We start from the raw sequence: 27,696 nt of genomic DNA, 5'->3' as shown, positions 1-27,696 counted from the left end.
CACCTGCTGGAAAAATGTCTGGGAGCTACGATTCAATTGAGGCAGAAAAACATTTTCAATTTTACATTGTACAAATCTTTAGTTTGAGGAAAGCAGTAAAAGGAACTTGCCCACAAACAAACTTGCAGTTATTGGACTACTTATTGTTTATATACTACTTTGCAATGGCAAAAGCAATACGTTAACACCAATTCACCCAACCTCATTCCGTACATAACACGCAACATTCCGTATTTTCAATAGGTAAACAGAGAGACTGTTTTGCACTGATGGGTAGCCAGCAATTAGCCAATAAAAAGATTACTCTTGGAATTTCTTGATCTCAGTTTTGTCCTCTGTTCACTCCTTCATTCTGTGCAACTATAGACTGCATTTGCAAGATGGCAGGTAAAGCATCTCCATTTTGATCAGATGCACTAAAATCCAGAAACAAGTACAGAACACTACTACTTAAAATACCCTCTAGAACTCGCCCCACCTTCGTGTAAATATTAAAGCTATTTTGATATAAAATTATAATGTCTTCTAAAACACATAAAAGGCCACCCACCCATATCTGTAGGAAAGCTCTAACATTAGTATATACAGCAACATCATACTAGAGATCTCTAACCAATACTCAGAGCAGGTGCAGTGTTCTGCAATGCTGGGGTGCAGTCCAAAAGCTCTGCCTGAAACTGCACGTTAAGGCAAAGTGCTCTGGCATTTCTGTAAATTGAACTGAGTGTTTTATTTACATATTTAGGAAAATAACAATGCTAGTCAGGTATAATCCCTTATTGTCCATGGCTTCTTTTCATTGTCCATGGCTTCTCTTCTTATGCTGTAGTACAGAAACTGAATTACAACATTTTCTATTCTATGCAGGTGCATGGCCCCATAAACACAGTATAACAGCACCACATACTCTTTAATGTGCTTACTCTGGCAACGCCTCAGCAAAGGAGGGAACTATTATTCCCTTTTTATTGAAGAGGAGTAAGTCAGAGAGAGGCTAAGAAATGACTTGTCTGAAGATGGCTACAACAGAACAGGGAACCAAACTTGGGACTTGCAAGTCTCAAGCTACTGCCCTACCCTTTTAATCATCTTTAATCTCTTATTCAGTTTGAAATCCCATCCTCAGGTTGGCTAAAGCGCATATGAAATCTACCTGAAATATTTCTATTTCAGTCTGCCCATAAGATTCTGTGAACTGCCATGCATAATAATACATTCAAGATTATATTAATAATATATAGCAGTCAATGCAGGTTTATCATGGATCTAAGAATATTTTTCTGGCTTTTATTAGAGCTGTCATCTCTAAGCCATATATGCATAGTGATATGCTCGCCTTGGCTGTATTAGTGCCCAGGACACACACACAGCAGCAATTCAGGAATACCAGGCAGACCTATTCAGCTGCAAGTGTGACGTTAAGAGTAATTTTGTCTAGGGCTTAGGTGACAGTGCTGAATAAACTCCTCACAACCGTCTCTGCATGCAGAAACGAGTTAAAATGAAGAAAGAAGGAAATATATTGATTTATACCTGTAAGTTCATTCTCCTTCATATATTTTTTTCATCTATTTAAATCACCTATGATCACCATGACCATAAAAGCACACTTGGGAGTCCAAGAATTAAAAAAAAAGGAAAGGGAGCTCTGAAATCCTGCAAGACTTTTACTTTTAGCAACTATCACGAACAACATAATCCTCCTGTCTTCACAACCTCCTTCCTGCCAACCTCTCCAAGGGGAAAGAAGATCGTTCTTTGTCTCCAGCCACCTCATCTGAGGTGCCACAAACGAGCTTCCAAGCCCTCATGTTGCCCGCACACAGCAGCTGCACCCCTACAGGGATGAGCATCCACCTCCTCAGTTCTCCAAGAGTTTTGCTTAACCCCAGCCTCAAAGAAAATAGAAGTGAAGCTTGTGGTGATTTTGGGAGGAAAGCAGAACAGACTCTGCTGTCACAGGAAAGGTCAGTGAGACCCTCACTTTCACAGGCATTTGGTTGTGAGATACAAGGAAGTATCACTGTATGGAAAAAAAAAATAGGGACAAGGGTTTAAACACAAACACGAGAGGAAAGTGCAAGTCTTCTTTTTCCCCTTTCCATAAAAAGCTATGCATTTACAGCAGCTGTTCACAAAAAAAAAAAAAAAAAAAAAAAAAACACTTGAGAGTTATGCATGAGGAATGTTAAGTCACGGCATTACTTAGAAAGAAAGAACAAGTAATAATTTGGACATAAGCGTGATGAAATTCACCTATTACATTAGATTAAGTTGTGTCAATTCTGTTCCTAAGTCTCTCTCTACTTACATTCTCGGCTTTATTCTCTCACCCTCATTAAAAATCTCAAATCAGCATGAAAGGCTCCCTTGCAGATGAGACATGCCAAATCAAAGTACCGCCCAACCAAACATCAACAACAACAAAATCATGCATAGCTACCTGCATGTAAGACCATTAAGAAAAAAAAAATCAGATGACAGAGGCTTCCAAATTTACACAGATCCTATATGTAGCAGGCCATGTTCATATAAACATATAGCTTTGCTTTAACTAATGAGATTTCTACTCTTCAGGTATCTGCAGCTCACCTTCTGCGAGATGCACGGTTCTGGAGTTGGCATCAAGCTTCACACCAGCATCTGTGCAGAGACAGGGATTTCTTCATCAAGCAGTTTTAGAGGCCCACGGCTTCTGGGCTTCTTCAGGGCTGAAGAATTTATCACTTCCAATTTTTAGATTGAGACCAAGTACAATGCTTCATTTCTATTCCTGTTGTAACATGTAGGAACATGTAGGAAGCTAACGTGAGAGAAAGGTGAGAAGATAACTAGGAGGAAGAATGAAATACCTCCTTTCTGAAGCCGTAAGCGTATTAGTCTGCAGATGCACTCCCTCTTACACCTACATTCCCAGTACATTTTGTCCATTTGCTAGAACAGGATGCTTTCCAGCTAAATACACTTAGTACCACAAAATACTGTGGTAAATAAGACAAACTATTTCAAAAGACGAGAACCACCCATCCAATTAAGCAGCTGTAAGAACTTGTCACTTTGATTTTTAAGTAGCTTCCCACAATTGTGTACTTTTTATTTTTATTTTTTTCTTCTACCTTATCTGACTGTAATAGGACAGACTTGGACATAAAACAGCTATAACCAATAAAAAGAAGTTATATTTAATTTTAATTATGCTCTTTATCTCCCTCCCTTAAAGAAATAAAGGTTTTTTTTTCCCATACATTTCATTTATATTAATATACACGCTTTATTTTTATACAGATATTTGCTTCATGAAGAGGAATATACACTTTTTTCAGATATGTAAAGAATATTGTGCAAAATTTCTCCATTATCACTATAGAAACTGTTCATAATTTGAAAGATTTGTTACAAATGCTTGGAAATACTGAAAAAAAATCATACACATACCTCCCCCCAGCAATCATTGACATTGGATTTAAAGTTTGGGGTTTTCCCAGCAGCAGTAGGAAGGAAAAAAAAAAAAAAAAAAAAAAAACAGCTGCCAGTTGCTCAATTTCCAGTATCGTTTCACTAGCTCCCTAGTCAAATTCTAAAATAAGCATATCTGCAACTCTAATGTTAAAAAAGGAAATTGCTTACCACATTCCAACTTTTAAAGTTTTTTATATCTTAAGCAAGTAAAGTGACACTTCTGGTGGTCGTTAAATAAATAGCTGAAGGTAAAGTCCACAGCAATAAGGATATTTGCTTTCCTAGCTGCAATAGTAAAACATTCATCAGCAGAACATGAACACATTCTTTTCCTGTTCATTATGGAGAAGCAATAATTCTGCAATAATATCCTCCCTGCTTCTTGCTAATCTGTGTGTTTACAACAGCCTCTACTACTGAGAAGGATGTAGCTGTTTCACTAAATCTGCCGGAAATTATTTCCACAATCATTCTGGGGAGGAATGAGAGGAGATGTGCATTTGTAAGTAGTTAACACTCTTCCCTCCTCCCCCAGACAAAAATCCTAAACAAATTGCATACAGATGCAAAAAGACAAGGGAAATGCTTAACCTTCCAATTCCTGAATTTTGGCTTCAATTTCCTGATGTAGTTTTGTACACAAAATTGACATGCGGAAAGAACAATCTGTGGTGACCAACTTGCTGAGAGTTGTGGAAAACTGGCCTGCAGCAGAGCACAGCAACTTCTGCCAGAGAACTGCTGTGGTCTCTTCTGCTGCACAGACCTCAGGGAACATGCACTGCAAAAACAGCGCTGCATCCTTCCCAGGCTCTCTGGAAAACCTCCACACTTAAAAGTGATCACTGAACACCTCTTCCTTATTTTTTTTCCTCCCCCCAAAAAGAAAGAAAGGTGTACAATTGCAAATGTATGTACCAGATTAAAGTCATTTATTAGTCTTTAAGGCATGCGACTCCATCACGTGGCCCTGAGGCTTCCTCTGGACACTGGCACTGTATCAGGAGATACAATCCATTTATTTTAAGACACAGAAGGGTGTTGTTTTAATTTCCATGTCTCTGCTTTAAATTTGAAGTTGCTTTTTCAAAACAGAATCCCATTAGAAATAAGAATACCCACTTTATTGTCTTAGTATTTGAAGTAGTGAGGAATACTTCATTAATGTGTTCATTAAAGACAAAAAAAATTATACCAGATCCACTACTTATGCATCGTAATTCCTTCCTGAAGAATCCTATCTTCCGCAATAGCTCTCATAAGTGCAGTACAATATAATTTTAGCTCTGCACTTTGCTCTATTTCAAATATTTTAGGAAGTATATCTGTAATGACTAAATCTCTTCCAAATTTGCATTTTTTGGAAGAAAACAAAACACAATCCATTTTTATATTCAAAATACATTTGGGTAGGCATCTGTGGACCAGTTAATTGTAATGTACATTCCAGTTGTATGTCATGGCCTGTATCTCCCTAACTTCAATTTTTCAAACTCCCTAAGATGCCTATCTGGTTTCTACTAGGCATCTTGTGGAAGTATTCTCAAATTGCTGCTGCAGGCTAATGTAAGCACAAATTTCCATTTATAGCTCTCCTCTAAGAAGTTTTTTCTCTTGTTGAGGCAAACACTGGCCTCAGTGTGATTACAATCCATCTGTGCATATATCTGGTAGAAAAGTTGTTTCCTCTTACAGAGGGTTATATTTGTTTAGCTGTAGTACAGCTGCTTCAAAGCCACTTGGAGTCTAAAAGCATGCTTTTTTGATGTTATGTTTCCCAATGAAATGCATCAGCTGCTGAACAAGAGCCCAAGTCCTAGCCTGAAGAAATAGTATCTCTCAAAGGGGTTCTGTCCACCCCGCAGCTGAACTCACCACTCTCTGGGGTCAGGAAGCACAGGATGCCCTCAACACCAGGCACCCGGCAGTCTGCATGCCGTGACCTGTGCCTGTGGCTGCTGGGACTTGCAGGGCCCTCTCCAGTAACTTAGGCCCCACCACCTGCCCCGGGCAGGCACTAAACACCCTGCAAAGACAGGCGAGGTGACAGACTGAAATTAACAGCATAACCATGGATTCCTGCACGGTCCTGCAGTGCGTGTAAAGGCATCCAGGAATACAGCTCATCTAAAATGCCAGACAAATGAGTAAACTATAGATTTATTAAAGTTAAGTTCAAAAATAGCACTGAGGGTACTGAAATCTAGTAAACATTTCAGAAAAAAAATCTTAAAATTAATATCACTGCCTTCAATTAAGATGTGAGACTAAAGACATTTTTCCAGCAACTGTATTTAATGATAATAAAGGGCTGTTGCTGAACAAATAAACTGACAGTTGACATTATTCTGCATGTATCATATGAACTTTTTGGAATCATTGCTTACTTAAAGGAAAAAAAAATAATTGTTCATATTTATAAAAAAGGGGTGAGGAAGAAGTCACGTTTAAAGTAATATTGACTCTAGCAAGCCAAGTATTAACCTTTGCTTTTCCTTAAGCTGTTTTAAACTGTTCATGTTAACAGAAAAATCAAATCAGTGTCTCTTTCCCTTCAAAGTGACTGGTAAGTCATCTGTTCTCAAAATTCAGCATTTGTAAGAAAATCTGCACTGCTGCTGAGAGACCACAAGTGAATTGTATGAATAAAGGGATATGGAGTGATTAAGAGTAATGAATGCAGCTTTAACTTTTCAGCAAGACAACACCAAGTAACACTAAGTGCAATAAACTTTGAAGTAACTTATTTCCAACAATAAACCAATTTTGTTTAAACAGAAAACATAGTTGAGGATTTGACAGCGTAGGGGTACAGAATATCAAAGGCCAAAAGAAATCCAGCTTTCTTCCAGAATAAACTCCTCAGTTATGACCGTGTATCAGCTCTCTATAACAGGACTATAGCAGTAGCAGCAGCTACGAGGAACACACTTCGAGGAAGCTTTCTTGTTCACAGTCTTTCTTATGTGTTATGCTAAGTGGTAATAATTGTGTGCAAGGCAGTCACGTGCAGAAAACTTATGATAGGAAGGGCAAAGTTTCCGCAAGACTTTGCAGTTGTTACTGTCAGTTTTCAACCCTGTTTGCTGTGGTCTGTATAGCCACATAGAGCAAATGAGTATCAACCCCACACAACATACAGTTGTGCTTTTGTGCATAACAAAGTACTCCTCTCAGCTCCTTAGTTGTTTACAACCCAATAGCACATGCAAGATTGCTATATCCCTTCCACTTCAGAGCAGTTTCTGCCCAGGGCCAATTTCAAATCCATGCTACAACTATTCCCTACGAAGGTTTTAACATAAGGGGTTACAAAATAGCAGCCTACCACCTAAACATTTTCCTCTCTTTTTCAAAGAGGATAGCCTCAAAGTCTTCAAATCTATTATATTATGCATTGCGCAATTTGTTGTTTGCAGAGCAGTATCATATTTCCATGAAAACATACTGACACCATGCAAAAATATTCACTGGGAAAGCAAAGAGTTAATCACTGTTAAAGCTGGAACAAAGAAATAGTAGCAAGGAACTCCATAAAATATTCACTAAGTTTCCTGCATTCAAAGTCATTACACTTTTCTCCTTCACACAGGGTCACTATGTCCTGCCAATTCATCAGCACCCAAAAATAAACTAGTTGAGTAACTAAAGATGTCAATAGATTTTCACATTCCCTCCATGCATCCAAACTGTACGGCTCAGAGCAGTACTTGAAAACACCCTGGAATTCTACACTTCATCTAGAGCAATTTCCCAAGCAAATCCTGTCACTTGCAATAACTCAGTTATAGCTGTCACTAAACACAGAACACCATTCCACCTCCAAAGCGTGCTTTTCTCTCACAAATCAAGTCACTTAGAAGAAACTGTTTTCTTAAACATACTTTTTAGCAGACAGCAAAACTGAGTAAAAGTTAAAGTTCTCTTCATCTTCACAACGCAAAGGGCCCACAGAGGATGCATATATGTGAACACGCACATGAGTGAAAAAAAGGTTGCTATTCTACCTAAGGTTTAGGTGCCGCTGTTTTGTACAGGTGACCTCCTGCACAAACCCTGCTAACAAAACAATCACTTGGACACAGGAGATGAGAATTCAGACTCACGTATCAGACCTTCCCCTAAGGACACCCCAACAATCAGCTCCTCTGTGGCAGGGCAGAACCTCCATCCCTACTGGTGACACTGTGCCACTACTTGGTAGGTCAGACCATGGCTCTGTAGCCCCTTTACTAAGGCAATTACCCCACCTTAAAATTAGGATGATAAGGCACAAAGAATGTAAATTACCTGTCAGCAGTGAGACTGCAAGAAAAGGAGAAAGCTGGAAACAGTTTTGCTGCATGTGCTATGGCATCAGACAACACTTCCTCCCTGTACAGAGCTTTTTTTTTTTAATTTCCCTTCTCTTTCAACTGTGTCTTTGTATCTTTGCTCATAGTTATCCCTAGTTGCTCAACAGCTTGTAAACGTTAAGCGTAGGCTCACATATTAGATCCAGCAAATTCCATGACTGGAAGACCTTATGGTATTCTGCGTCAGGGCAAAGAGCAAGGCTAAGTTCCAAGTACATGTTTCTTGTTGTTCAGTGTTTCAGTTTCAGTATAGGCAGCTTGTTGCATCTGTAGACAGACAGAAGTCTAAATGAAATCATAAATCCCCCCTGTCCCCCAGCCACCTATTGTTAACTAGGAGGTAAAAAAATAAAAGCACTTCAGGCTAATAAAAGAGACCGCACCTAAGATTTTACTTCACATTATTAAAGGCTAAACAATAGCCACTGACTCCTTGGTAAAGATATGACTGTGGCATCTTGAGCATTTTAACCTAATTAATACATTAGAAAGCAGCCCTTAACTTCTATTTCTAGGCTGTATTTTTGCAAACGGACCTCCGTAAGAACTACTTGTACAGATCAAGTCACTGCACTGCAACCATCACTAGCAGATCACATCCTCAAATGGGCTTTCGACAAAAGGGACAACTATAGTTCATCCAAAAACCTAAGCACAATCCACAACTTTGTTACATATTATTCAAACTAAAATGGTGAAAAGAAGCAGTAAAACCATATTGGTTCAGAATCGGAAAGAAAAATAGTGCAGCTGTAAATTTACCTATACCATGTAGCTTGAGAATTAGGTGCTGTCTTTTTTTTTTTTTATTAGCACTCATGATGTGAAGAGCAGGAGAAGCATCCTATCTCACAAAGATCTGAATTATTCTCACAGACATTCATTAGTAGATTTCTGCTCAAATTTTTCACAAGACCATAGAAAACCTGAAAATTTTGTTCCTTAAGAAGTTATTTTTCTGCATTAGACAACAAAGAGTTGCTGTCAACATCAGTGCCATTACTGCCCTTTGGCTGAGTCATGTGTGAACCGGTTTGAATACTGAGTTTTCTTGTTTGCTGTTCAACGTCACCCAAACCCAGCACTGTAGTCAGCACAAAAGAAGAACTTGCTAACATGGCTCTTTTCCTATCAACTTCCAATCTCAGCTATAACGTCCCTTTAAGAAAACATCCCAGTGCACAAGGTCAAGCAATTGTTGATGTTGACAAGCATTTGGGCACTGCCTTTGGTCTCTTACTTGCCTAATGACACCTCTGACAGAAGTGCCTTGTGGAGAAATTCATAAACTCATTAGAAATCAGCTGTGCAACCTGAAGCCTGGTGAAAGGTCTCTAATCTTGCTCTATTGCCCCTGTTGGAGAGAGGCCTTGCTTCCTCATAAGCAGTCTGCCAAAGTTTTTGTTTTGTTTCCTGTGCTGTACAATTTAACAAATACATACTTAAACAAACCAACAAAAACCCTGCACCTTTGAATACACGTGCAAGCAGGCAGGCAGGCTCATTTAAAATGCCAGGACAGGTTACCTGAATGAGGAAACCGAATCTTTCCGTGTGCAATTTATTAACAGTTGTTGTTAATATTTAAGAGCTCATCCATCTGTAGAAGAAAATTTTACAAGTCAAGGATTCAAATCCGCATTTTATTTCCTTTGTCAACAAAACTCTTTGTATGTTAATTTCCTCTGTTCGTAATGGTAAGATAACTAGGTTTGTTTATATTGCAAATGAAAAAAGTCATTACGCTCATACAGATAAGATTTGTTCATTTTTTTAAAGAAAAAATATCAAGCACTGAATGCAATTTTTGTTTGCTGTGAGGCAGCCCATTATTCACATGAGTATACTACCTAAGCACAGTATCACTTATTCCAAACTTCCTAGTTTTTTAATACCTCAATATGTCAGATATTTACTCTTTGAATCTCAAATTAAAATTTAAAATTAGTTGCTTGTAAGCAGTTCCACATTCTTCTTTTTATATTTTAGGCAGTAAAAGAGCATTTTTATGACATTATTTCTAAAGGAAAAAAAAAAGTAAAAGTACATATTCTACAGAAATAAATAACATTATTAGCAAAAAAAAAAAAAAAAAGTGAGCTAGTACATACCTGAAATATTTCACATTTGCCAAAGAATGAATAGCATTAAAGCCAAAAGGTAAGGAGTCAAAATTGTTCTCATACTTAAGTAGGAAAGAAGTTTCTTAAGTGTATTTCGCATTCCTGCATATTTTTTAAAAAATCATTGTAACAAAGACCACTTAAATACTAAAATTAAATTAGAAAAATGAAGACCATAATCAAAAGCAATATTTTGCACAAATGTTCACTTGCAACAATACCCTTTATGTGCAAAAGACTTTCCAAATACCCAAGGAGGTCAGCTTAAACTATAAGAAGAATGCTCAACAGTAACACTTTTAATTCGTAACTTTGATTTATAGCATTCATGTATTTCTTCCCTGGCATCTCAACATTCCTTAAAACATACTTGTTAAACCAATATGGTTGTAGAAAGACTATATGATTTACTCATGCTACATATTTAAAAAATATATTTTCCAATAATTTTTAAATAATAGTTTCCAATACGTATTCCAAATAAATTTGTATTTTTAATTCAACATAATAACAATTACCTCACAAATATTCGTAAAATTTAGCATGTCTTATGCAGGATAACATCTAGAGCTTATCAAAAAAGATTCGAGACAGTATTTCAACTTGGAATTTTCTAAGTCATGAAATGAAACGAACCCATAGTGACAGTCAGATTTCTGTGCCAGTTTCACATACACGAGTTTTTGGCATGCTAAATTCTCATCATTGGAATCTCCCATAGCAATCAGAATGCCTTAGGGCTGTGGCTCTTTCTTCACACCAGGAATTTGGCAGCGCTGGGATTCTGTTCTGAAGTGGTATAAAATCAATTTCAAAATAGGAAAAGGCTTGATAAATTCTTCTCCACCCAAGTGTAGTAATTTCCCATAAACAGAGCAAACTCTTCTTTCAGGAAGTGCTTGGAAGTATGAACAATACATTACATAGGAAGAAGCAAAATCCCAAGAGTATTTTTAACACATGGCACTTCGTTTTACTTTACTTTTCAATGATCTAAAGGATCAAGAATCTGCATGGTTAAGGATACTGCGAAACTGCAAGAACAGTTGACTCACATTATTATAAAGCTGTAACATAACTTATCACAGATTGCTAAGAAACAGATGCAGGAGTATAAAAGGAGATGCCCAAGGAATCCTAAGTATGCACAAAAATAGCAGATTAAGTTTGCACACCTAAGCGTACGTGATTATGCAGAATTTGAAACCGCACAACATCCTCAAGCAACCTGGGAACCAAAGAGAAAATGCACTTTCACCGTACAAACCCTAACAAGGCAATCTGGAGATTATTCAGAATTTTGCAGCTAGTTGCAACTTTAGACTCCATCACAATGCACACCACAGCCAAGATGAGGAGCATTTCAGCAGGTCTAGTGCCCCACAACACGTAGCTTCAGAGAACAGATTCCAGTTTACCCACACTGAAGTGATGCAGCTGATCTGGTAGATGAGAGTCAACCATTCAACTCTGTACCACAACCAAACTGCAAAGCCAAATCAGTATTTCTAAAGACTTCTCAGTTAAAAGCCCTTGATAAAAAGATAAGAACAACAACTGCCATCAAAACTAATGCATGTCTTGGTCACTATAGCTCTAACAATACCCAAACCAATTAAACAATAGATTAAGATAAAAAAATAGCATGATATTCAAGCTTGAAAGAGTAGTCCTTTACAAATGGTACCCTCTAACATTGCAGGAAAAATAAACCTTTGTTCTCAGGGAAACAACTATAAGATGATGAGAAATTTAAGGGTGTGTAACTGAACGGTTTGTGTATGTACACAAACATACAAATTTATTTCCAAAAATCAGAAAAACATGATAAGAGGATGTACCATATATATTATCCAATTATATCCTCTCCTACTAGTAAACTACGATGAGGAAGGCCAACAAACTGAGAAACAACTTTCAGGTGAGAAGATGCATTGCAAGAAAGAAATAAGACACAAATACTGATTTAATTTCACTTGCTACCTCTTTATATGCCAACACTGAACACACAATGGATAAGTAAAATAATCAGCAAAATGTAATTAAATACAGATACCAGAACTGTTTCACAGTTCATTGCTTCAGTCATTTAAGTACTGCTGAGGATTAAAACAATTCAAGTGAAACAATATAGGACTGCAAATTTAATTCTAAATATCCAAAGACTACAAGGGAAAATGTTATTCCATGTTTTGCTGCAAACCTTTCAGGATGCCTTTAAGAAAACAACAAAAATACTAAACACTCTGCCACCATCCCCTTCAAATCTAGCTTTTCCCGGTTTTTAACTTCTTAATCAACACCAGCTGTCAACACATCAAGATGCATTCATGTAATTTGTGCACAAAAAGAGCATTCATTTCTTAAGAGATGCAAATCCAAAGAATATCTGTATATCTTTCAGGCTAAATACAGATTAGTGAATTACATTAATTCAGGCCTGGTGATGAAGTTGCACCAAACTTGATACAAAGCGTCAATGCAGAAAAACAAACAATTAAATAGTGAGATTTATTGCTGCGTCCCCATTTGCTCCTAAACACTTGAACGTTAGCTCCTGGCAAAAAGCACACATTCACTTTTTTTTCTTTCCAGGGGGAAGTAGACAGCTTTTTCTGATAACAGTCTGTGTATTTTTCAGCTGCTAGAGTTGATCAGCAGAGCACTCTAGAAGGGCTACAGTTGGAGACCATTCAGAAACAGAAGTTATGCAAAACGCTGTGCAGTGCCTATTGAGCAGCCTCATGCTGGAAACACATGCCATTTGTGCACTGGGAGCTACTGTAGCTGCCAAGGAGCTTCCACGCGGCATGCAAGCTGCTGGTATGCAACTACAAAAATTTAAATTATTACTTGAGCAACCACCTCTTTCGGGACCTATATCGCACGACAGGGATTTGCTGGTTTGAATGCTGAAATCGCACTAGAGGGAACGCATGACTCAAAGCACGAACAACTCCCCTCTGACAGATAGCTCTGTGCCACACTATTCCAATTATTAGGGGAGGTGCTAAGGATGATATTTCCTTGAATTAGCAGTACAGCCCTCCCATTTACAAATTGCTCGGTGACAAGTCTTCCATTTGGAAGCTGACTCATTAGCCTTGGCTTGCCTGTGCCAGAATTTGCCAGCTTTCTGGACACGTGTTGCAAAACCTCACCACCAGAGCGCCTGCCTTCCACCTCCCACCCCCCAGCATTTTGTATGTTGAGCACTCTGAGAAAAGCAGTTTCTTCTCTCCCTTCATGTTACTTAGAATAGAAGTAACTGCACTGGAAACAATATGCACATTTATTGTATTTCATTTTAGCAGAAACTGTAATTTAATGCAACACCTTGAAGAAACAGAAAACCTTTTTTTTTCTTTTAAGACAAAGGAAACAACCAAGATAGTTGGTTAGATGTAGTACAAGTCCTTTCAGTATTCTCATTCCATGATTTGGTCACAAAAGTAGCTGTTAAATGTTTACCTGAGCTCAAGGAAATACCAGATAAGTTTATTGAGCAGAAACTCCTCCAGAATTACTAAAGCGTGTTGAAACCGCACCCACCTTTGGAGATGGGACCGCAGGCTAGGCTACCCATTCTGATTCATGGCAGCCACTTGTCCCCTTATGTGTCCAAGCCCCTGTCCTTTCCCCACACCCCAACCGCTGCTACCATCACCAAGGTGGCTGCTTCTAAAGAAGGGCTGCAGGTCCTCCATCTGAGGCACCACGAAGGACTGCCTGGCAGCTTGACATAAGAGCATCACAGGAGAGACAACAGGCTCGACAATATCTTCTGCAGTTCTGCAGCTACCACATATGGGTGGCAATAAGAAGTAAAGTGTAAAAGCATAAATTAACCCCTGGAACGAGCATGGCTCATATCGTGCCCCAGACATCATTTCTTATCACCGCTACTCTCATGCGCCTTGGTGGGTTAAAGGCTAGCACAGCTACTCCTTCCTTTTGCTAATATGCAATAAACGTATGGGTATGACTAATTGCCCTGAGTACCACAGGACAACTCACAGACAAAAGTTACACGCTCCATGTACGTAAGTCCAAAGAATCCTGGTCTAAAACATTTTCTCCCACCACCTAGGCTGTGCAAAGCAAAAGACAACATAAGGAATGACTGTTGCATCACTACCACAATGATTCAAGGAATCCTTAAACACTGTTCCTGTTTTCCCCAGAAGAGACTGATATTAGAACACCAACTATGACATCAGTCAAGAACAACACAAAGAAAAATATCTACAGATAGAACACCACAGCAATGCACAGACTAGAGTATATTTGCTAATTTTGTGTTAAATGAAATGCTGCAATAAACTTACAGACGAATCACTATGAAACTAAGTTTGTCATGTGGTAGGTCTAGTGCTGGGGTTAATTAGCCACTCGCTAGAGTTAAAAAAAAAAAAAAAAAAGCTTCAGCACTTCACCATGCTCTTCATTAATAAAGTTATATACATTTTACATGAAGCGTTGCGTTAACAATCTAAGGAGACTAACAACAGTAAGACAATCTGCAAGTTCAACTAAAATAACATGTTCTAGCGTAACACCAAGAAATTTTAAAGCAGCTTTACATTTTTATAGTACTTTCCAGCACAGTGCTCAAAACAAGACTTCACCATTAAGTCCTCAGCAAAGACGATTAAATATAACATTTCCAGAAAATTGCCTCTAATCTTGGAAAGGCCAATTTCCAAATGGATAGAAAATTACAGGTAGCCAGCACCTTTGAAAAACAAACCTTAGGTACCTTCAGTTGTATCCAGAAGAGCTTCACCCATAATTTTGATCTTCCAAAGTCTTAGTCAAAAAGCTCGCTACTAGTGTCCATGGCACACTTCCAATGCCTTGTCCTATCAGCCAGCAGTGCAAGATCACTGAACAACATGCTGCTCTTCACAAAAATCATTGCACTTTAAACCACACATTCAAAACTTACGCTTTGTCTAGTATTCCTTTCAACCTCATATTTTCTATGTGCTGACACAGAAACTCTCCCCAATGTTTTTCTCTCCATTTCCAGGCAAGATAGCTGAACTGCAGTTGCTTATTTTAACACAGGCATTTTTCTCCACACCCGCATACAAGGAATTAGATCAGAGCAGGAATTACACTAAACTTGCAGGGCTATTAGCAAATCTGACTGCTTCTCACTTGCTGCATAATCACTTCAGAAACACGAACAAGCTTTCTGTGTATGCTGTGATTTTGGACACTACAGGTGGCGTTTCTGCTGAATATTTCATCTGTGACTTCTACGATAAGCCACACTCCACTTCTCCTTCCCCCCCCTTCTAATTCTTCGGTAAAGTCAAAGAGGAACATGGCAGTTCAATACAGAATATATTCTCATTTTACCATTTGCAATGCAAATCCAGGTTTTGTTCAGTACAGAAATCTTGCACAATAGCCTGTGTATACGTATTCGTTCCAACAATGCTGTCCTATGCAATCACGCTGTAATTACACACAGTCATAAAGCTGCTGCTGTTGCTGCGTGGAACTGCAGTCTCGCCCTCTAAACAACCTAATATCAGTCTCTGCATTAGGACATTTCTTTTCTCTCTTCCCCTCCCTTGAATGCCTACTGCTTGCTCCGGTACGGAGAGCCCTTCCAGTGCACTCGAAACCTGGTCAGGAGGAAATCCAATTATTTTGGCTATTATCAAAAAGAAGCTCTCTGTTTTCAAGCGGCAGCCGAGTAAATCTCTGTCGAGCAAAGAACATTTCTTTAGTTCTGAAGGCTGCAACCACACACGACTTTACAAACCAAAAATAAATCCTGCTTACGCCTGTTAAAAAACCCGTAAGTATTATATAAGACACTCACATACGTGCGTGGGCGTATTGTCAGCTTTTACTGGTAAACTGCAAAGAATCCGTCCTTTTCAGCTGCTGCCAGAGCAAGAGCTGTACGTTCGGGAGCACGGGACTTTCAGAAATTATCTAATAAATTCCTCCCCACCCCCTCCGTTGCATAAATCCCAGCCGAGAAACACAATCCGTGCAAACCCAGCCGCTGCGCCTCGACGGGCGCCTGGAGCCCAGCGCGCTGCGCCCGCAGCCCCGGGCACACGCGGAGCTGCCCCGGCTCGAAGGGAAAACCCCAAAAAAGCCCAAGCCCGGCCGGGCCGAGCCCCCGACCCCCGATGAACCCCGAGGAGCCCCGCTGGGCAGCTCGGCCGGCCGCAGGCACATCGGGAGAGCCCTGCAGGAGCACCGGGCCGAGCCCCGAGCCTGGCCCCGCGGCGGGCGGCGAGCGGTGCCCCGGCCCCCCTGTCACCGCCGCAGGGGTTCGGCCGCCTCATGCTGCGGCCCCGAAACAAGAAGCCCCGGGAAAGGAGCACACACACGCACACACACACACAGCCCCCCCTCGCCAAAATGGCAGGGAAACGGAAGCAAACCGCGCTCAGCACAGCGGCCCGCGGCTGAGGGACCGAGGGGCGCTTCTCACCTGCGCAGCCAGGCGCGGCGGCCGCCCGCGGGGACGCGGGGCTGCAGCTGGCGGAGAGGGCAGGGAGGGCCGGCGACGAGAGAAAAACCCCAACAGCAGCAGCAACAACAACAAAAAAAAACTTTGTTTCTTTCTCTCCGGGACTCAGGGAAAGCGTCACTTCCTAGTGCGGTAAGCGGGGAGGCTCCCGGGCCCGGGCTCCTCAACTCCTCCTCCTCCCGCCTTCCTCCTCCTCCTCCTCCTCCCGCCGCAGCCCAGCTCCCCGCCGGGCCCGGGCCCCTGCCCGCAGCTCGGCTGCTGCTGCTTGCCGGGAAGGGCTGGAAAGCCCCGGAAAGCCCCAAAAAGTAAGGAGCGGGGAGAGGCTGCAGCGCTGTTTGGGGAGGGGAGCCCTGCAGAGCCGCCTTCAGCACCTGGCCAAACTTGCAGCCTCGCCGCCCCGAGCCCCGCGCTGCCTGGCGCCCTGGCCTGCGCCGAGGGGAAAACAGGCAGGCAGACCCTAAAAGGACTTGGTTGTTAAGAAACCTCTGGTAGCAGGAGAAAACATGTTGTTTTCTCTCCCCTTTTATGGTCATTTTGCTCTTCAGGAAGAGCTGTAAAGCAGCGGAAAAACGGGGAAGAGGGAAAGGATTTGTTCCTAACACAAATCTGTAGGTTTCCTCTGTGCTGGTGGCTGCTTAGCACGCATCTGAAATTTATTTTCACAAGAAAGTCGTTCTTTCCACGTAGAGCATGCACTGCGGTGCTGCTGAGGTTTTTAAAAACGCTCAGCTCGTCTACTGGAATATGGCTTCCTCTCGTGTTGGTCTGAAAATAAAAAAGTGTGCTGGCAAACGCAGGCACACTGCTCCTCTTAAGGCAGGAAATAAAGCAGCTGCTTCGTCACTGCTCCCCCTGTAGACTGCCACCGATACTTGAGTTCATTAGCCATCAAGAAAACTTTCAGAAAATAACATTTAGACAGCACTCAAAGATTAGGCTCTTATTTAGTGAAATGTGCCAAGCAGCACGACAATACCAAGCATTTTTCCCCCAACGTGCACACGGCCACGTTTACCTCCATGCAGCCTTAGATCATGCAGCACACGCAGACCAGCAGGGCAGCTTCACCTCAACCATGCATATTTCACCAGAGTGAAATAGATTAACAATATTTTTGCACTGCTCACTCTGGTTTGCATTTCTTTCACAATAGTTCCTGGCTTCCGTGCAGAACTTTTTACCAGGGAAGCTGGAAGATGCATGGAAAAAGGAGCCCGGAGAAGTGACTTACCCATGACTACGAAGCGTATCTGATGCATAACCAGGTTTCTCTGATGAGTCCCAGGTCAGAAGTCTAATTACCACACCCAATCTTTTCCTGTCATGGTGCAGAGAATAACAATGAGACATGGAGGTGAGGAGCAAAATAGTAGCCAGAGGTACTTTTGGTGAAGGTTTTTTTTTTTTCTTTCACAATCAAAGGTAGCATTTGATGTAGTGCTGGCCCAATAGGACATTCAAGGAAAACTTCTTTATAACCATTAATACACTTACTCTTCTAAACTCCTGAACAGATAGGAGCAGTAAGTTAATAACTATACGTGTTCACAACTGTTCATTAATTACCTAATACATAAAGCAAACTCAAAGTAATCAAACATATAATGACCAAAACTGAAGCCAAAGTCATACAACCCACCAGTTTAACTTGCTCTAATAAAGACTAAAAGGACAAATTCCATAAACTGAAGTTGTTTCCTTCTCTGTTACAAGACATTAAGCAATCAGTGTTCTCCATGAAACACATCAGATATTGATAAGATTGAAACTGCTTATCTCAACTTCCACTGGGGCGAGGGAAGTCTGCCATGACTGTAAATCATGTTGTAACAGCAAAGTGTAGCCCTTCCAGCCAGCCAGAACAAATGCGTATCATACTTCACCTGTTTAGAGTTTGGGAAGTGAAATGATGAGCAGCATCTCACGTTTCACAATACATAATCACGTAATAGCAGCAGACAATGGCAGAAACGTCATCATCTGGCTACAGATGCTAACATTGCGCAGAGCAGGGAGTATGCTTTCTATCCTTGTCTAGGAGACATCTTAACATTGTCATCCTTTGTCTCCTGAATAATGTATAAAGAAGATGGGAATCCATTCTTTACTGAACCAGAGACAAAATAGTAACAAGGTCAAAGCTGAAAGACACTGTAAGATGCAAGATCTATAGGAAGGCATGGTAATTCCTAAACATACAGGCAAGCCTGTAGGTACACCAGCCAGTTTAAATGTCTGAAGTAGAAGAATCAGACTTCAAAGACACCGTAGCATGAGGAGTGTTTATAGAGCAGTATGCTATTATTTATGTTACTGAGCAATAAACAAGTTTTATGAAGTGTTTTCTAAAGATTCTGCCATTGTACAGTCTTCATTTTTTTCCATTCCTCACACTATGTGGTCCTCACATCTCCAGAAACAGACATCAATTTTCTTCCTTGCAGCAGCAGCTTTGGCTAAGCTTTTTTATTTTTTTCCTTCTTTTTTTTTTCAACATATGCTGAGACTGCATGCAGGCTGCATTTCTATCAATTTTACAGCAACAAAATTTAGTACACATATATTCCCTAGTATGTCATTACTTTATTACTGCATTAAAGCAGGATATTAGATCTCCTAGCTATCATAATATAAAATCTTAGGTTTCTTTAGCTTGTACAGACACATCTTGTGCTGTAACACCATTGACTCATATCATTAATAAACTGGATTGCAGTGAGTCAGAATTTGGATTAAAGACTGTGCTTTACATACTTCTTTTTGCAAAACTGGATGATATACACGGTAGGTGGCACTCTTTTCACCGAGTCAGGAGTAGAGAGAACGTTCCATCCTCTTTCTTCCTGTCATAGTTTGGACTAGTCTTCCAGCACTATGTGACCCCACATGAAGCTATTCATTCTCCCTGAAACTAGGTATGAAATGAAAGCCCTCATCACTATAGCTAATAAGAAAATAATTACACTCTTTGTAATAGGAGTTTTACATTCCAATAAGCCTAAAACATCTTAATTATATTGAAATTTCCATTGCATGCAGCATTTTTCTTCAAAAATAAGTGATGGCATAAACCAGTAAAAAATAGCTGCACTGTTTATCCCACAAATATATTCAATGCTCAAGGGCAGGGCTGCCTCTTGACAGGCTAGAAGAGCAGACTGACAGGAACCACATGAAGTTCAACACAGAGCAGAGCCCTGCACTTTGGCCAGACAAACCCTTTGCCATTTCACAGGCTGGGACAGACAGGCCACTCAGTTCCACTGAATAGGAGCTGGGAGTAGTCATGGGTAGTGGGGTAAAAAATAGAAAAGGGAAATGATTATTTCCTTTAGTTGGCATGTGTTAGACTGCATCTGGAATACTGCATCCAGTTATGAGCACTCCAGTACAAGAAAGCAGTTGATAAATGTGAGCCAGCAGAGGCAAAAATGGTCAGGGGCTAAAGCAGATGTCCTGCGAGAAGAGGCTAAGGGAACTGGACCTGTCTAGTGTGGAAAGGAAAACAGGTAGGGGAGACTTAATAACAGTCTTCCAGTACCCACAAGCCTAGATCTTTACCTAGAAGACCTAGAAAAAAAGGTAAAGTCAGGCTCTTTATTGTGTGGGGTCATAAGAAGAATCAGTGGCCATTCCAATCAGCTAGTGAAGATAATGAAGCAATACAGCAGGTTGCCACAGGAGGTTATGTAAATTGTGGAATTTCCTTTCTTTGAACTTCCCAATACTGACTGGATATAAAAAACAAAAACAAACAAGCAAACAAACAAAATCACAAACAAAAGCCCTAAGCAACATGGCCTGAATTCGGTGTTGAACTCAAATAATTCTATAATTCAAGAAACAAATCCCTTTAGTTTACAGAAGAGAAACTTTAATTAAACTATGATAGTGTTTTTTTGTTTTTTTGGTTTTTTTTTTGTAAGTCTAATAGGAAATACAGGCCATTGTATGTATTTAGAGTTGGTAGGGTTTTAATTTCCAAGTTGAGAATGTAGAAGACCATCAGCATAAATACAAAATAATAAAAAAAAATCCCTATTCCCAGCACTTTTCATCAGCATTATTATAAGACAACATGCTTATGAGATGTTTTTCTTTCTTTTTATACAAGATGAGTTTATTACTAAGAAATTTGAATTTCCCCCATATTAATGTCTTTTCCCCATGTTTGTCAGAACTAAAATAAACTACCCAAGATGCTGCACTTGAAATACTATTCTGGGATACAACTTCTCTTGAAAAACTTACTGCAATAATATAGAATGTTTAAAAATAAAGGGTTTGCATTTTTTAAGAGTTTGAAAAAAAAAAACCTTTAATATTTATTTTAATCTTCATATCTGAAGTTAAAAACTGAAAGTTTAAAAGTTGAGGAAGAATCAGCTTCTTTGATTTTCTTAGAGAGAAACGTGTGTTTATAGAGTGTGTGTAAATATACACATATATAAACACCTAAAGTGTCATGAACTGGCTCTCTGAGAACCAGGATGAGACCTTCTTACATGAGGGAAAAGGAGGGACATGGTGGTTTAGAGAAGAAACCACATGTAAGAAAGTTATTCACATTGCTCGAACACTAGTGAAAGAAGCCCAGACACCATAGTGAAAAAATATAGTGTAAGTATTTATGAAATACACAATTATATGGCATGCTGAACCAAAAACTGAGAGTTTCTTCCTAATTTTGCTAGGTTGAAGCCTTAAACATATTTTGCAGCCTTTCTGTGCTTACTATCACTTTTCCCACAAACCTACATTTTTTCTTTTAAAAACAATAGTCTGTGGAACATCATTCCCTGTTTGTAACTGAGGAAAAAACAACATTTGGAGAAGCTGTGTGTGCACTTGAGGGTCAAGATCAAGGGCCAGGCATGGCTGTGATGCAGCTGCAATGTAGCCACATGCAAGAGTCCCAGCTTAAAGCAGCTCCCAAGTAAATATGGCACAAGCCCACATAGAGGCTTATTTTTGTGGGTAACTTCCACTAAGTCTTTCTCTATCTTCCTCCCCCCCAAGACACCTAGCTGTGCTATCTTTAAGTTGGCTTTGAGCCCAGGCAGACAGACCCCCCAGAAGCACTCAGAGCCCTCGGAGATATGCTTAGGGCTCCAACAACAACACACCAACAAGAAAAACAAATATTGAGAACATTTACTGCAGGGTAATATTCACAGCTTCATTGAATTCAGCATAGTAACAGAAGACTGGAATTAGGAACAATGAGGCAGAACATTCTTCTGTCTTTATGTAACTTTCATGCTACATCTCAGCAATTATTTTTATGGATGACAATCTAGGCTGTTCCTTTAATAGGAAATAGTCTGAGTAGACCAATTTATTATTGAATGATAGATTAGTTATTGAAATTGATAATTAGTCTATTTAATACCTTAATCTGCTTTGGTTCAACATATTTCATTTTCACATACGTTACGTTCCTCACAGGAACACCAGGATGAAGGCAATGCTCTCTTGTTCTCCTTTGGATGGAGAACATCACCAATGTTGAGCTCTAAGATCTATTTTATTTTTTAATCTTGAATAAAAAGGATTTCTATTTGTGCAGGAAGTCACAAGCTGTATACTGCCTGAATAGTTCCTACACTATCTAGCTCATTAATAGGAACCGTCAGAAGAAAAAGGATTTAAGATTTCCTCACATCCCACTGTTTGTCCCAGCTTCTGACTAGGAATAAAACAGCAATCCTGAAGGTTGATGCTAAGAATATTTTTGCACACATTCCCTCACAGTGGCACTAGGTAGAGAAAACAGAAATGCAACTGAGTTACAGGAGTCCTTTGTATTTCTGTTCTTTCAAACACATCATTTTACATATATATATATTTTTTAAATTAGGGAGCTCACAATGCATTTTTAAATTTAAATGCATTTTGTAAAAAAGCATTTCTGTTGTCAAGCATCATTAAAAATAGTATCCATTCCTGCAGAAGTCTATTCAATCTATCCTTTGCATACGAAAAACCTCTATCAAATAATGAAGAAACTAGCGATGATAGTTTGCTAAAATCTTTACAAAAATGTAACAATTCTACGCCCACAGAAGTAAGTAGATTATTTACCCTACAGACATCAAGAAACAACTCATAATCAACATCACATGGTATAAAAATACCTTCAGGATTTGGAGCCATGTTCAGTATTTCTGTTATGTATACTTTTAAGGTACAATTCATAAACACATGTTTATGAATATGTGGGTAAATATATGTACACATACAGCAGCACATCCTTAAGTCATCTCTTATGGAGAACATCAACAGGGAACTTCTGAGCTTCTGTAGCTGACAAGTACCGATCTCCAAGCCCTTTTCAAATCATTTGACACTGACAATTATTCCAGGAGCTTTCAGCCCGACCAGCCTGTAGTGTCACTGTAGTGACAATGACTCAGTGCCACTGCAATTAAACTGAAACATGCAATATAAATCCAGCAGCAAGGGGGAAATCAGAAAGTAAGCCTTTCTTACCATCAGGCTCCATATTTAGCATATGGTGCACTGTTCATTGGGGACTCCATTCCTATTCCATCCCATAAATAAATTATATAAAGGGAAGGGGATATAAATCCATCACAATGGGAGACACCAACATGTGTAAGACTTATATGACAAGACACGTACCAAATATTAAGAGTAATGTGAAACCACATGATTATATACCTTGATGATCTTAGCTGCCTCTCCACTCATTAATCCCTCTTTATTGACACTCCCTGCTTCCGTGCTGGCAGTTGATAATGGTACAAACCAGGCTGCAGAGGTTTTACTATCATCACTGTTATACTGCAAGGTAGTTGGTGAAGTGCTGTGCATTTTTTATTCTTCTAAGATTCATGAGCAAGTTACATCATATTGATTTTCATGCCTGCACACTGGATGTATTTTGGCAGTCCTCCAAGCTGTGTTCCAATGCAAATTTGTGCCCTACCGTGCTCTTAAATCTGTTATATAGCACATAGCATGTTCGATAATACAGAAAGTTAGTTCTGTTCCTCTCTATATATTGGTCAGTACAAAACTCATTTGGATTTTCCTCTCTTTTACTTCCTTTTCTCTCCCCTCATTCCCCTTCTTATTTTTCAGTAGAATCTCATGTTTTTTTTCTTTCCCTTGTCAATGGGAAATTAAAAAAGACTCATGCCCAAAGTACAAAGCACAACTAGAGCTATTTTTCAGTATCTACAAAGAGCAAAAACTACTATTTCAAGGCACTAGCCCTGGCTAGGATGTGGTATTCCATGGCAGGAATGCTTCCTAACTATGGATGTGGCTATATTACTTCTTATTAGCCACTAATGATTTGAACTACCAGAAATACACTAACAAAGTGTCAACAAACACATACTTTCATGGCTGTCACAAGACTGCTAGCCTGTTACAATGCATCTTAGGCACTTTGCACTTACTAAGCATTTTGCATGTACTCTCAAAACCGTTCCCTGCCCAGAAATTTAGTAGTACCATTCCTTCCTTGCAAATGCATGCTCCTTCCTTCTCTCCTGTACTCCTGCAGGGCATTCTCTAGCTCCTCAAAGCCACAGTGCACCAAGAAAGCAAAGGCAACCACAAGAAGCTAATGTAACTGAGACCTGTGGTAGAACAGACACAGGTATACCCATAATCTGTGAAGGTAAAAATTGGAAAAGGTAACAAAATGCCAAGCAAGAACACTTGCTCTAGCTTTATATGTCTGCTGGATTTACCACAACCTCCACTTACGGGTATTGTAAGTTAGTTTCTTTGCTCTTTCTTCATATGCATCAGAGAGGCCTCCAATACCATGGAAAGTAATGGTAGTACTGACAGTGGGTTTCCCTGGTTTTAGATTAGAGAAAGATTAGCTCTTGAAAAACACAGAGTGGCTGAGCAGTAGAAGATATTCTTCCCACTCAGGTTCAAAGCAACACTAAAGACAAGAAAGAGAACCACAAGAAGACCTCCTAACATCAAAACATTGTCACGATGCACTACAAAAAGATGACTTTGTAATTGCAGGGTGGAACTTAAGTCGCACCAGAGACACACAGAAAAAATGACAAGGACATACAAAATTAGATGGAGCTAAACAGGAACATATTTTGGGAGCGCATTTGTGAAAATTGCAACTCTCACATAATCCATGAACTTCAGTCTTAGATAGTCATCAGTGGACACTCAGCCACTATTTTTCCAGCTTCCCATGTTCATTTCTCTGACACCCAAACAACATTATGTCATGCCATTTCATCTTCCAAAAAGTAGCCGTGGGAACCATGAGAAAATACAAGTCATCATTCTATTTAAAATTAACACACTTTGCAGTGTTTGCAAAGCCACTACCCAGCACAGTCACATTGATGACTATCTCATTAGTACTCTCGTATGTTAAACCACAGAAACATGCACAAAGAACTACGAAAGAAAGGTATCCAAACAAGATCTCATTTCCTCAGCAGATGTGCAAGTGATCCCCCCAAATGCCCTTAGATGCTGTCATTTAGGTAGCCTCATGCATTGCTTAGAAATCAGATAGCACCTTGACTGCTGCCAACCAGCCACGCTGAGTAAAACACAGCATGCAGTTACAATCTGAAGCAGGTATTGCTTAGCTGACTCAGACCTGCCAGTTACCCGCTGTCAATCAGCCTCTGAAAGACAGACCCCATTGTTACCCTGCAGTTGCTGAGCTGAGAGTCAAACAGTTGTCATCCAAGTGTCATATGTCCAATAAAATACTTTACCACCCATAATAACAGACGGCAAGCACAGCTTTGTAGAATAGTCACTGACACCACTGATTCCTTCCAGGCCAGTTGTGCTCACTGATCACTCTTCTTTTCCTTAGAGGAAACAGGTGAAAGTCTTTGCAAATTCTCATTTCCAGGCCAGTGGAATACAGCAGCTCATTTGCTGATGCCAAATTGTTAATAATTGAGTGATAACAACCAAGTGCATTCCAGAAGGGAATGTCCATATGCTGAATGGATGAGGAGCATTCTGCTAATATCCAGTAGCTCTGACACAAACCTTGTGCAGAACTCCAAAAGTGTGCTTTTGGTTATCATGAGGCTTCACAAGTCTTCACAGACTTCTTTCACAAAGCACTACTTGTTTTTCAGAAATAGCACTGCATAACGTGATGCTAGTGCAAGACAGGTTTTTTTCTGAAGTTTTATCTCCTTGTTCACACCTGTCCTATTCTCCTTTTGTCAGCTTCCTTCCTCCAACTTAGAATGTCTTGGATTGGAAGGGACCTTAAAGATCACCTAACTCCAACCACACTGTCCTTGTAAGTAACAACTTACAAAAGCCACAAAAACACAATGTCAAAGTGAGAAGCATCTCTGTTCTCTAATTAGCAGGTCCAGTTCCTGGCTGAAGGTATGTGAATTAAAAGTGACAGCACTAGGTTTTATGCCTTACATACTGAGCAATCTCATTCCAGCCCCCCTTCCATATTTTTGTGCTTTGAGATACGTCCACACATGAGGCTACATGGACGTGACAATCAGCAGTGCAACTCAGAAAGCTGTTCTACCACAAACTGGTTTATAGGAGACTGAAAACAACACAGCTAACTGAGAAATGGGTCATGGGATGCAATAGAAGAATATAAAATACTTGCAGGGGGTCTAACCTCTGAACATGAAATGCAGTGACTAGCTCCTTCTGCCTAGCTTCTGTTCTTATGAGTTACCAAGAAAAAAATAAAGGACAGATGCATCTGAAATCTCTACGTTGTATGGAACAGTACATGTATAATTTAATCCAGTGCTGAACCAATGCATTTGAGGCAACATCACAAAAGCAAAGGTTTATAGGGATGGAGGTAATGCAGTTAAAGAAACAAACACACATGCAATTACTTGGAAGAATCCTATTTCAAAACAAATCCCATCGCATGCACAAGCCTTCTCTCCAGAGTCCTTAACACTCAGCAGTTGTGGTTCAAACAGCTGTTCCCCTTTTTAAAAAAATGACTTAATTTTTATTCTTTTTTCTCCTCAACAGCATTAAGAATAGTTTTCTCAACTTTTGAGGTTAAGACTCAGCAATTTCAGTCCTGCACTGTGAGAGCGTTATGCTCCACCCTCCTTCAAAAATTTAAGAGCTCTTGTAGGAGAGTCTGCAAGTAAGAATTTTTCTGATGATGTAAAGCTCTAACTTCCCAAAGGTACTTTGGATTCTCAAAAGTCCTGGAAGGTCCAAAGGTAACAGCCTGAGAACAAAAATTCAACAATGAAGCAAAGTTACTTGGGTCATTTTTAGGGGATTTAATCCATCTCTGCCTCGGGTATAGTTTAAGCCTTACTACGTCTGAAGGTAACTGTAAAAATTACTTCCAAAACTAAACTGAGAAATCATTTGCAAACTTACAAAAGTAAGTAACACTACTAAAATGTGCTGAAAGACCTCTTCAGGGTGACGTTGGCCGTAGTTGCTGCCCATGTTTACAACTCCAGAGGAAGTCATAAGACCCTGTCATCACCTCTGAGCCCAGCAGTGTACATCAATAAAAGCCATACATGTGGGTCTGGGGTATGAGGATTTGACTACCACTGTCCCCCTCTTCTTTCAAGGCCAAAGGAGTGAGCTGAGCCCCCTTGAATCCTGAAGAAGGGCAGTGGCCCTTCACACACAGTATAGAGAAACTTTTCCTAAAAAATAACTAAAAGAGGTTGGTTGGTTTGTTTCCCCAGCCCCAGAATACACAGCACTCTTCAACATGGTTTCAGAATAGCTTCATTAACACTGAAACTTTACTGGTAATGGGAAACACTACCATTTTGTATTCCACCCACTATCTTTTAATCTAATACAGCCCTGATTTATATGACATTTGGTTATGATATAGAGTAATAGTCCAGCTTCTTTGTTGCTTTTCAAGTATATTTACTCTACATACCAAAAGTGTTTTTTCCCCAAACACACAGGTTGAAGTGCACAAGATGGGACATTTCAATTCTGTTTGATCAAGGATCAGCATACCAAGGAGTCTTATGTAGAATCAAGACTATGTGGAATTTCACACATCCCCAAAAATACCTCTCATATGAACATTTTCTTACTTTATTGCAATTTTAGACCCATTTCTCTCTGTGCTTCTGTTAGCTATTAGCATTAGCTCTTCTACTATTAGGATGCATAAGTAAGAAGACAGGGCAGTTTTACAATGATTCTGATTTTTAAGTATGAAGAAAATAAATTCTGATGTAATCCTCTATTTATATTGGGATTTCCTTGTGCAGCA

The 27,696-nt window shown here is 39.8% G+C and overlaps 1 protein-coding gene across 4 annotated transcripts in view; it reads right to left on the bottom strand.

Annotated features, from left to right (window-relative positions):
• Positions 1 to 16,563, bottom strand: part of MIDEAS (mitotic deacetylase associated SANT domain protein) — a 52,409-nt gene extending 35,846 nt beyond the window's left edge. For 2 of the 4 annotated variants that reach the window (XM_027457771.3, XM_072038798.1), the window contains exon 1: positions 16,404 to 16,563. The gene's annotated coding sequence lies outside the window, so the exon portion shown is untranslated. Of the gene's footprint in view, positions 1 to 2,592; positions 2,752 to 15,776; positions 16,105 to 16,403 lie in introns of those variants that run through there. The other 2 variants (XM_072038796.1, XM_072038797.1) reach the window with 2 other exon arrangements.
• Positions 16,564 to 27,696: the final 11,133 nt, after the last annotated feature.

This window comes from Anas platyrhynchos, chromosome 5, assembly GCF_047663525.1.
Source record: "Anas platyrhynchos isolate ZD024472 breed Pekin duck chromosome 5, IASCAAS_PekinDuck_T2T, whole genome shotgun sequence".
Lineage (NCBI taxonomy): Eukaryota > Metazoa > Chordata > Aves > Anseriformes > Anatidae > Anas > Anas platyrhynchos.
Note: the sequence above shows the minus strand (reverse complement) of the source record. Positions and strands in the feature narration are given on the sequence as shown.